Source organism: Pistacia vera, unplaced genomic scaffold, assembly GCF_008641045.1.
Source record: "Pistacia vera cultivar Batoury unplaced genomic scaffold, PisVer_v2 Contig724, whole genome shotgun sequence".
NCBI classification, from domain to species: Eukaryota; Viridiplantae; Streptophyta; class Magnoliopsida; order Sapindales; family Anacardiaceae; genus Pistacia; species Pistacia vera.
Window position 1 is genome coordinate 182621 of NW_022196584.1, and position 10515 is coordinate 193135.

The window sequence follows — 10515 nt, forward strand, 5'->3', positions numbered from 1 at the left end:
TACTTGATGCTCGGGGACGAGCATGTCTTAAGTTTGGGGGTATTTGATAATCCTAGGATTATACTGTTTTATCTAGGCTTTTTGACCAGATTTTGGATACTTCTTATTTCATTTGTGCCTGAATTACAACTTAATTGCATATATTTTATGTTTCAGGCCGAAACGTGCAATTAGAGCAAATAATGAGAGGAATTGAGTTTCTGGACCCAGAAGCAAGCGAATCTCAGGATTCGGGGGAGTTCTGAAGCAGATTTGAAGCACTATGAAGCTTGTTCCTATTGGAGAGCACCAAAGATTGAAGATTCAAGCAAGGAAGCAAGCAGAGGGCAGTTCCATAATTTTAGAATTGTGCAGAAAAGTTTGCCGTGGCGAAGTTCATTCTTCACCGCAGTGAAGTGATAAACACTCGGGATAGATTAACAATTTTAAACCAATTCATTGCCACGGTGAAGTCTGCAAGATTAGTTTTTCAAAACTGTACGTTTTAATTTAAGAGAAAGTTTTAGGTTAGTTTTGGACCAACTATATAAAGAAAACTTAGTCTTTTTATTAGGGAGTTTGACATTTTTGGAGAGAAAGAAGAGAAGATTGAAGATTGAACTCTTTGGATTCATCAAATAGGGAAAATTTTGTTCTCTTTTCTTAATTCCAACATGTTGAATGCATTGTTTACTGTTTTTATTTCTATTTGTGTTAATTTTAGTATGAACTAACTTGTTTTGGGTTAGGGTTTTTATGTTTAATCAATAAATTGATGTTGCTTTTACATTCTATTGCATGGATTGAGTTATTATTCTTGTTCTGATTGAATTTACTTGTTGAGCATGATGAGACTGAGAAGTGAATCATGTATTAGCTTGTTAAGGTAATTGCCATTGTTATATTGAACGCTAGAGATAGGTTTGAGAATCAATGAAATCAATTTAGGATTCCATTTAGTTTAACGAACTTGGAACTATTAACCTTCAATTTGTTGGGTGGGGAAGCTTAATAGGGGAAAGTAGGAAAACATAGCCTGAGAAGGTATGTTCTACACATTACGGAATCCGATTTATAATCTATGCATGTGAGTGTAGAAGTAGCATAATTCGTAGATTAATTCATGAAATCCTAGTGAAGTCAAAACCCTAACCGTTTGTTTTAATTGATTTTTCTCTTGAATTAACCTTGTTGTCTTTAATTAGTTTTTAAGTATGTAGTAATTTTTGTTTTCACTTTAGCTTAAATTTCTCCCGCAAATCCAAACAGCTTTTGGTTTCTCCAACTTGATAAACAACAGGCAAAATCAGTGCTTAACAAACAATCCTCGTGGGAACGATACTCTACTTATCACTTTATTACTTTTTTGCGACTAGTGCACTTGCTACACATTGCATGTTGTAATTTCAACGCATCAGCAAGTAATTTCAATATTAAGCTATTAGCACACTATATCGATAGCAATATCTTTTCATATATAGATATGACTTCTATATGTCCATAGAAAATAATCTTTTTATTTAGTTACGAATTTAGTGGTCACATAGCTAAAATGTTAATATATTTGCCATGGATATTATTTTTGTAGCAAAAATTTTCAAGTTTTAATTATAAATTTATATTTGTGTAGCTAAACTACAAACACAGCTATACAAACTATTCTCTATGTCTATAAAGGCAAAGCTTTTACTAAAATCTTATTATTGTTTTGACATAAACATTTAAGTTTTTAGTTACATATTAATCTCATCCATAGCAAAAAACATAAATTGTTAGCTACGTAAGCAAAAAGTTACATAGCTAACTTTTAGTTGCGCCACTTTTAGCTACGATAAGCTACAAAACATTGTATTTATAGCTAAACCATTTAGCTATGCAAATTCATATATTTAGCTAAAAATGAATGCCATGGCTAGAAATGCACAATGTTATAGTGAATCTATCTTTCACCATAGCTTTAAGTCATGTTTGCATTCATGAAGACTTCTCAATGCAATGAAAGTTATTGCAAAAGGGGTTACACCGAGGCATACAATTTCTCTTCAACCCTGTTCAAGTGATAGATAGTAGATGTTTGTAAATTAATAAAAAGAAATATATTATGCTATGATATGAATTAACAAGAAAATGAGCCAAAGATATATTACCTATCTTTTCCTCAACCAAGCAACAAAACTGCATGATTATACACAAACTTCGTCACTTTAGATGCACGTTTGGCAAGATCAACCATAGGATCCATCTCAGCTATATCTTTTAAAATCAAATTTATGCAATCTGTTGCACAAGGCAATGAAGTAATACTCTTATAGTTCTCAGACAATAGTCTTCCAGCAATCTTATAATTTGCTCTATTGTCAGTGACAGCATGGACAATATTATTAGGTTCAACCCATAAAACCATTTCCTCAAACAATTTGAACAATTTAAAGGCATCCTTTACACATCTAAAGCATCCACTAATTTAAGAAAGCAAACTCCTTTAGGACAGTAGACAAGAAAATTAATCAGTAACCTATGTGAGGTATCAGTCCAACCATCAGCCATTAAGGTACGTCCAACCTATTCCCAAGTATTTCTGTAACAGTCCAGCTAGTAACTGCATTCCTTCTTAGCATCCCTCAAATAATTTATATGCATAACATCATAATTTGGATGTTATACCCCTGACCATTGTAGCTATGGCATCCAACAAAACCTGGAGATAAATCGAATCACAGCATTCATTAGGAGCAAGATCAAAAGAACCTAGAAAAGTCATGTCTGCTCTCCATTTAGCTCTTTTTTCACCAAAACACCCTAATGAGGGCTGAGACCCAGTAGTAGTATGTGGAGCAAAATAATCACCAATCCCAACCGTCTATTTTCTTAGTGTTTGGACTTTGGACATTGTTTTTTATAGCCTGAATCACCTTCATTAATGGTAATTTCTGATGGAGGGACCTCTTCACAAGCTTCACCAATCATGTCATCATATAAAACCCATGCACACAGATCATAAGGATTTGCATGCTTACAAAAACAAAAAGTGCTATATATATATATATATATATATACTATATATATATATATATATATATATATATAAGGCAACTTTTTATATATACGACATGCATTTTCCTCCTTTTAGTTCCTTGTTGTTTCTTCAAAAACGAATTTAAATTTGATCTAAACAAGTAAAATATATTATCATATTTAACAAGGACACATACATTAAAATACTAATTTTATTTTTAAGATGTTTACCACCCACAAATAACTCCAACACTTTATTTAAAAAAACAAAACAAAACAAAACAAAAACATTGTTTAGATTTACTTCTTTAGATTTTATTAAAATTCAAACCCCCTTACCTTTCAAATAAAAAACCAAACGGTACTTAAAAAGATATATAGCACCGTCAATAAGAAAGCCTTGATACAAAAAACTAATGATACAAAATCATCCATAAATTCCCAGAAAAGGTTGTATACTTGTATGGAAAATGTAAAACCACAAACTAATGGAGTCCATCAGAAGCAAACTATGATTAGTTGATTATTTTCAAAACTCTCAAGCTTTGATGAGAATTAGTGAATATGAATGACAGTTGACCTTTGTTACAGTATGCAAAGCGTAACTAGAAAATAGAAGTACAAAAAGTTATTTGCTCTCTCTTTCTGAAGTTGGAACTAAAACATGCATTGAAACCTTCTCTTGTGAGGTTAACCTAACAAACGAACCAATCTTGCAATTTTTAAAAACAGAACCTAGTAACACCCAACTCTACAATCTACTTCGAAGCATCACCAATCACCAATGCCAAAAGACAAGAGCTAACAACACACCAACAACTTCACAAAGAATACGAACTAAAAAGCTGAATAAATTCCAAAGAAACCATAAACAAATCCCAGAAGAACATCAACAGCAGCCTTCCAACCCAGAACTTCTATGAACTCCAAACTAAGTTCCAACAATAGCCAACCCAAATGGCAATAAACCTAGTAAAAAGAAGATGGAGAATAGACCAGACTAGAGCCGAGAGATTCCAAACCCAAGGCCTTGCCCCACGACTAACACAACTCCAGGAAACCCAATCACCAACCTAAAAAAACAAACCCAACACCCAAAAAAAAGCCAACCCCACACCCATGAGGAAAGAACCCAGACCACCAGAAAAACCAAACTGACATCCAATAGAGGAACCCCCACAGCAATATCCAAAACCAATCTCCCCTAACCACCCATACCCAACCCCAACACAAGACCACAAAAAACCCAGCAAGTAGCAAAAGCATAAAAGATAAAAACTAATTTAATCGCAAGTTCACAAAAAGAGAAAAAACCTTCGACAGTGGAGTCTTGAAGAGATCGAAAGCTACAAAAGATTTATGCGATTGAGTGGTTTCTTCAATAGATTTGTGAGTGATTCGATCGATTTGGGTGAGAAGAGAGAAGAACTAGTGAAGTTTCGATCAATTTGTACAAGAAGAGTGAAGGTTGCAAAGAAGAGATTGAAGATTTGTGCGAAATCGCTGAAATGAGAATAAATTTTGGCTTAAAAATCCTAAACCAATTTATTATATAAGTGATCCGGTTCGGGGTCCAAACCGATCCAACCGGCGGGTTGGCACTATTTAACCGATCCAAAGCCAGGTTAAAGTGAGTTTATTGGAAAATCCGAGTTTAATTAGGAATCAGACTGATGGAAGGCCCAAGTCTCGATCTAGGTCGGGGCCCGGTCTACGTCGGGTTCTGAATCATTGTAAAACACATCACATCACATCACCTACAAAACAAACAACCCTTGCAATGACTAAAACAAAACCAATCATCCCACAGCATGCCAAGCGTCTAAATGGTTTATCCTGAGAGATCCAATTCAAACATTTTCCATTTTCGTTTCGCAAAGATCTTGAGGTTTATCATCACAATGGTAGTAGGGCAAGGTAGGAGAAGATAAAAGTATTTTAATATGGGAAAGTTTGTAGAGAAGCTTTTGATCCTTTGAGGTGGAGAGGGAAGTTTCACATGGTTATTGTGAAGCGGCTTAAATTTTTTCTTTGTTTTTTTTGTATTGTGCTTTTTTTTTTTTCTTTTTGAAATTTTGTTTCTAGAGTTTATTGGCACTTTCATATTCCCTTGCTACCTCCAAAAATTATTTGATTTTAATATTATTATTAAACGTTAAATTATTTATGAAAAGGAAAATGAAGCATCGGCTTTAGAGTTGGCTCAGGCATGACTGACTCAACCCAAAGCCACAACCGTTAAAACATCATTGCTATTTCTTAAGAAGTTATCTATGAACAGTTATACCGTGAGCTTTCTTATATTTTAAAATCGAACAGTTAACAAAAAACCAACTCCAAGTATGAACCAAAACCATGAAAGACAAAAGCATATGAGAGTTACAAGAAGCTTGAGAAGAAATTGAAACTTTCATGTATCCCTCATTCTTCCCTTTTTCTGCTAGTGTTTTTCTTTACAAGGACTTTGGTAATTGAATTTGATCCCATTTCTTTCCCGCCCCTTCTCTTTTACTCTAAGGTGTCTAAGGAGTGTTTAAAGGATGAATTGGTCAAGGCTAAAGGTTCGAATAAGAAGAACTTTGTCTTAGTAAAGTGGTCGAAAATCAAAGAGGATCAAATGTTTATGATAACAACTCATTGTATGAGGAGTGGAAGTTAATTTGGGTGGCTCGCGATGCTATTTTTGAGCCAGCCAGAAAGGTTATGGAAGAGGACTCCCCATTGGAGAAAAGTAAGAATGTTGTAGAAAAAGATGTTGATGGAGGCATCAATCCTTTGAAAGGAATTGGTGTAAAAGAGAATAAGTTGTTGATGGAATCCAAGATTGACAAGTTTAAGGTTAATATGAAGACTCTCGATGGTATGGATAGTATGGCAGTTGGTTCATTTGTTCCCTTAAAGGGAAGTAGTTCAAATGAGGTGTTTGGAAGCATTGTCCTTAAGACCGTGAATGAAGAGAAGAGTAGAGAGTGGAAAAGCCTTCTTTATTCCAAGAGAGCCATTGCATCCCTAAAGTATATTAAGCCTTAGTTGAGTAAAGTTGAGTCTAATATTAGGAGTCTAATATTAGAATATCACCTCCTAGTGAAGCTGCGACTTTGGAAGTAGATAAATGGAGCAATTGCCTTGTGGATTTTTTCCTTAGTAAGAAGATGTCTTTCGTCTAGGTTAAAAACTTTGCAGATAAAAAACTAGAAATGGTTTGCAGATGTTGTGGTTGTTTCTTATGGGCAAGGGCCAAGGGGAATACACTCTTACGTTTGCGGATGAGGCTACCAAAGATGAAGTGTTGGAAAGTGGTCCTTGGTTCTTTGGAGGCTAACCCTTTTCTTAAAGAAATGGAGTCCTAACTTGAGTGCAGGCATGAATGGAGTTACTAGGGTTCCCATTTGGGCGAAATTTTAGGTATCCCTCTTGAAGTTTAGACTTCCACAGGGTTAAGCCATATAGCTAGTGTTGTTAAAGTGCCCATTTACATGGACAACGTAACTAAGCTAGGAGATAGGCCGGAATTCGCTAAGGTGTGCTTGGAAATTTACTTCCTCGAAATTTAGGGATTCGTTTGAGCTAGAATTTCCTAATTGTGAGATTGCTTATATAAAGGTGGAGTATGCTTGGAAACCCATCACTTGCTCTTGGTGCAAGACCTTTAGGCATATCCAAAGGAATTGTCCCGTAGCTCTTAAGAAATCCGACCTCGTGTTTACTAAGAAAAATCCTACTCCTTAACCCCAAGAATGGAGGCAAGTCTCTTCAAGGGAAAACTAAACTATTACTTTAGAAGGGAAATGAGAGAGTGCTAAGGAAAATGGGAAACCCGAGGCGAGTGCACCAAAGGAGAGTGTGAACCATTTTGCAGTTTTGCACACCCGAATGACGACACAAGTTGGCAAACTAAGATTTTAGAGAATGTGGGAGATGTGATTGAGGATGAGGATCTTAATGTTGTTATGAGTGTTATGCCTCAAATGGAACCACCACCGCCTAAGACCCCTATTGCATTGGGTTGTTTGGAGGTAAAGGAGATGGAATGTATTTCTCCTCGTGTGGCCCTGTTTGGGAACTTGAGGAAAGTGGACGAAAAAGATGGGAAAGAGAAAGAGTTGGTTGAACTAACAAGAAGCCAAAAGAAGAGGCTTGCAAGGAAGGGAAGGATTCCACCCAACCTTATCACCAATCATGATTAAGTTTGTCGCAAAGAACGTTTAGGGTCTCAACACCCAGCCAAAGCAAAAAGAGGTTAATCATTTAATCTTTATTTGTGTGCTGTTTTGGAGACAAGGGTGAGAGAGAACAATAGAGATAGAGTGAAGAGCTTAGTTTTCAACAAGTAGTCCATGGTGGATAATTATCTTGCTTATGAAAGGGGTAGCATTTGGTGGGATGGGATGCTGAAGCGGTGAAGGTTGATGTCCTCTCTAGTTCAACCCAATCTATCCATTATCTTGTTGAGGTGTTGGCTACTAAGTGTAAGTTTAAGTGTTCTTTTGTTTATGACCTTAATAGCCCGAGGGAGACGAGGAATCTTTGGTAAGAGTTAAAGGATAGTTCTTATATTTTTGGTTGAGAACCTTGGGTCATTCTAGGGGATTTTAACCCCATTAGAAATGTGGGGGAAAAAGAGAGTGGATCCTTGTGTTGGAAGCCACATTGTGGAGAGCTCGATGAGTTGTGTAGAGTGGTGGAAATGGATGACCTTACGTATATAGTTAATTTTTTCACATGGAACAAGAAAGGGGGGGTGCTTCTAGGAGAATTATGTGTAAGCTTGATCATGTGTTGGATAATGAAAAATGTGGTCTTTGTTTTCCTTCTTTCTTTTTTACTCTCCTACCCTCGGCTATTTCTGAAACTTGTCTTATGGTGCTAGATTGTGGGTTGGTGTCTCAAGTGAGAAGAACCCCTTCTAAATTCTTTAATTTTTAGGCTAATGATGACTCATTTATTCTGTTGGTTGAAAAAGTTTGGAGAATGGAAGTGGAAGGCAACCGTATGTTTAGATTAATAGCCAAACTAAAGGCATTGAGATATGAGCATAAGTTGCTAAATGAGAAGAAGTTTTGGAACATTTTGGAGAGAGTGAAAGAAGCCAAGAGTGATCTCCACAATACCCAAAGAAGATTAGACGATGACCCGTTCAATGAGGCTTATATCCAATTAGAGAAGGAAAGGGCTTCTAAATTATTTAAGTTAGCCAAGGCCGATGAGTCACTTGCAAAGCAAAAATCTAGGGTGAAACGGTTGAGAGAAGAGGATGCCAACACTTTCTACTTCTTTAAATCCATCAATGGGAGGAGAAGTTGAAATAAGATTGTATCCATAAGGTTGGATGACGACAACCACACAAATGACAAGGGAAGGATAAAAAAAAGAGTTTACTTTGTTCTATAAGAAGCTTTTTAAAGAAAAGAATCATAGGAGGAAATTCGATGGGCTGGAGGAATTAATAAATCTCATTATTTTGAGTGAAGAAGCAAATAGAATGGTTGCCGAAGTTACTAGGGATGAGATTACCAAGACTATATTTGAGATGAACAAGGATAAAGTCCTAAGGTAGGAGATGATATGGTGGAAGCTGTCCAAAACTTCTTTCAATCGAGTAAGATGCTCAAAGAAGTTAATTACACCATTATAGCTCTTGTTCCCAAAGGTGAGAACCCTACTTCGTGTGGGGACTATAGACCTATCTCATGTTACAACACCATCTATAAGTGCATTTCTAAGATTATGGCTAATAGGATGAAAGGTTTGCTGCCCAAATTCATAAACCAAGCTCAAGTGGCTTTTGTGGAAAATAGGAAAATGGAGGACAATATCCTTCTTAGCCAAGAAATTCTCCATTGCTACAATAGGGGTTCAGACAAGGTGAGGAGATGTGCAATAAAAGTTGATCTTTTAAAGGCCTATGACTTTGTGAGATGGAATTTTATTCTTGAAAATTTTAGGTTCTTTGGCTTTCCTGAGATATTTGTGTGTTGGGTGGAGGAGTGCATCAAAACCCCTAAGTTCTCAATTGCTCTGAATGGGGAGCTTATCGGGTTCTTTGGGGAACAAGGGGCCTTAGGCAAGGAAACCCCATATCTCCTTATCTCTTTGTTATTTCCATGGAAATCCTTTTGAGATTGATGTGTAGGGTGGCGGCCAAGGAGGATTTCAAGTACCATTGGCGTTGTAAGAATTTAAATCCAACCCACCTTTGTTTTGCAAATGACTTCATGTTATTTTGCCATGCCGACAAGAATTCCATTATGAACATGAAGAATGCGATTAATTTATTCTCTTTTTGGGCAGGTCTCAAAGCAAACATTGCCAAAAGTCATATTTTTTATTTTCATTTTCATGTTTGAAAAAGGCTCCCTTCCAATGAAGTATCTTGGTGTTCCTCTCATAACCAAGAAGTTAAAGCATACGGATTGTAAACCATTGTTGGACAAGATTTTGGCTTGGGTTAGTTCCCAAAAAAGCAAATTCCTCTCTTATGCAGGTAGAAACCATTGTTGGACAAGATTTTGGCTTGGGTTAGTTCCCAGAAAAGCAAATTCCTCTTTTATGCAGGTAGAAACCATTGTTGGACAAGATTTTGGCTTGGGTTAGTTCCCAAAAAAACAAAAGAAAAAATATGGATAATAAAAGATAGAAACTTCCTTGCATTTAGAGGATAGAACAACTAGGAAGTTGGGCTCTGATAATCATATTTTACACTATGATTTTCCATTGAATTTTGATAGAATTTAGGATACTTTCATACAATTTGGGCCATAATTGCTACCTAATCCTATTAATTTGTCTTTGTAGACCTAAACGATGATTTTTAGCATAAATAATAGTTTTGAGCGTAAATTGTGTAACTTGAGCTTGGAAACTCGGAATGACCTGAATTTTGAAGATTTGGAAAGCTAAGAAGAAGAACTGCAACTTTCATGTTTTGGGTTTTTCCTAATTCTGACTGGACAAGAGTGAAAACGTGGCTTTAAGTCGTGAAAAGTACGCTGGGAACTGAAGAAAAACGTCTTTGGACGTGCTTCAGTAATTCTGCCATAACTTGAGCTGTAGACCTCTGATTGTGTTTATTCTTGAACGACCAGAAATATAATTTAAAGGGCTACAATTCATATGTTTAACACTTTTTGATATTCTGAATATATCATGCTCACATGTGGCCCGAAAGTCTTCACCGCGGTGAGGAAAAATCTTCGCCGCGACGAAACCTACATCAGATGTGTTGATGCGTGATTCTAACACCAATTAATCGACACGTGTGTAACATTGATTGGTCAAGAGACACACATGATTATGGATAGAAAATGTGAAATGAATGCAATGAAAGCTTTTTAAAGTGGTTCGGATGCTAAGGTAGCAAGTCCTACGTCCACTGATTTGTATTAGCAATGTGGGTCAGGTCGCAGCAGCGGACTGACTTACAAATGATCAGGAAAAGTAAATACAAAGTTTGCAAGAGAGAGAGAGAGAGAGAGTTCAAGTGTAAAAATGGCCGAATCCCCTTAATGAAGGGGTCTTCTC

The 10515-nt window shown here is 36.3% G+C and overlaps 1 long non-coding RNA gene across 1 annotated transcript; it reads right to left on the reverse strand.

Annotated features, from left to right (window-relative positions):
* Positions 1-1952: 1952 nt before the first annotated feature.
* On the reverse strand, positions 1953-3025 carry LOC116114888. The gene is made up of 2 exons (XR_004125598.1): positions 2127-3025; positions 1953-2027 (listed from the first exon to the last, which is right to left on the reverse strand). It is a non-coding gene; the product is annotated as an uncharacterized LOC116114888 (long non-coding RNA).
* Between the last annotated feature and the right edge of the window lie 7490 nt (positions 3026-10515).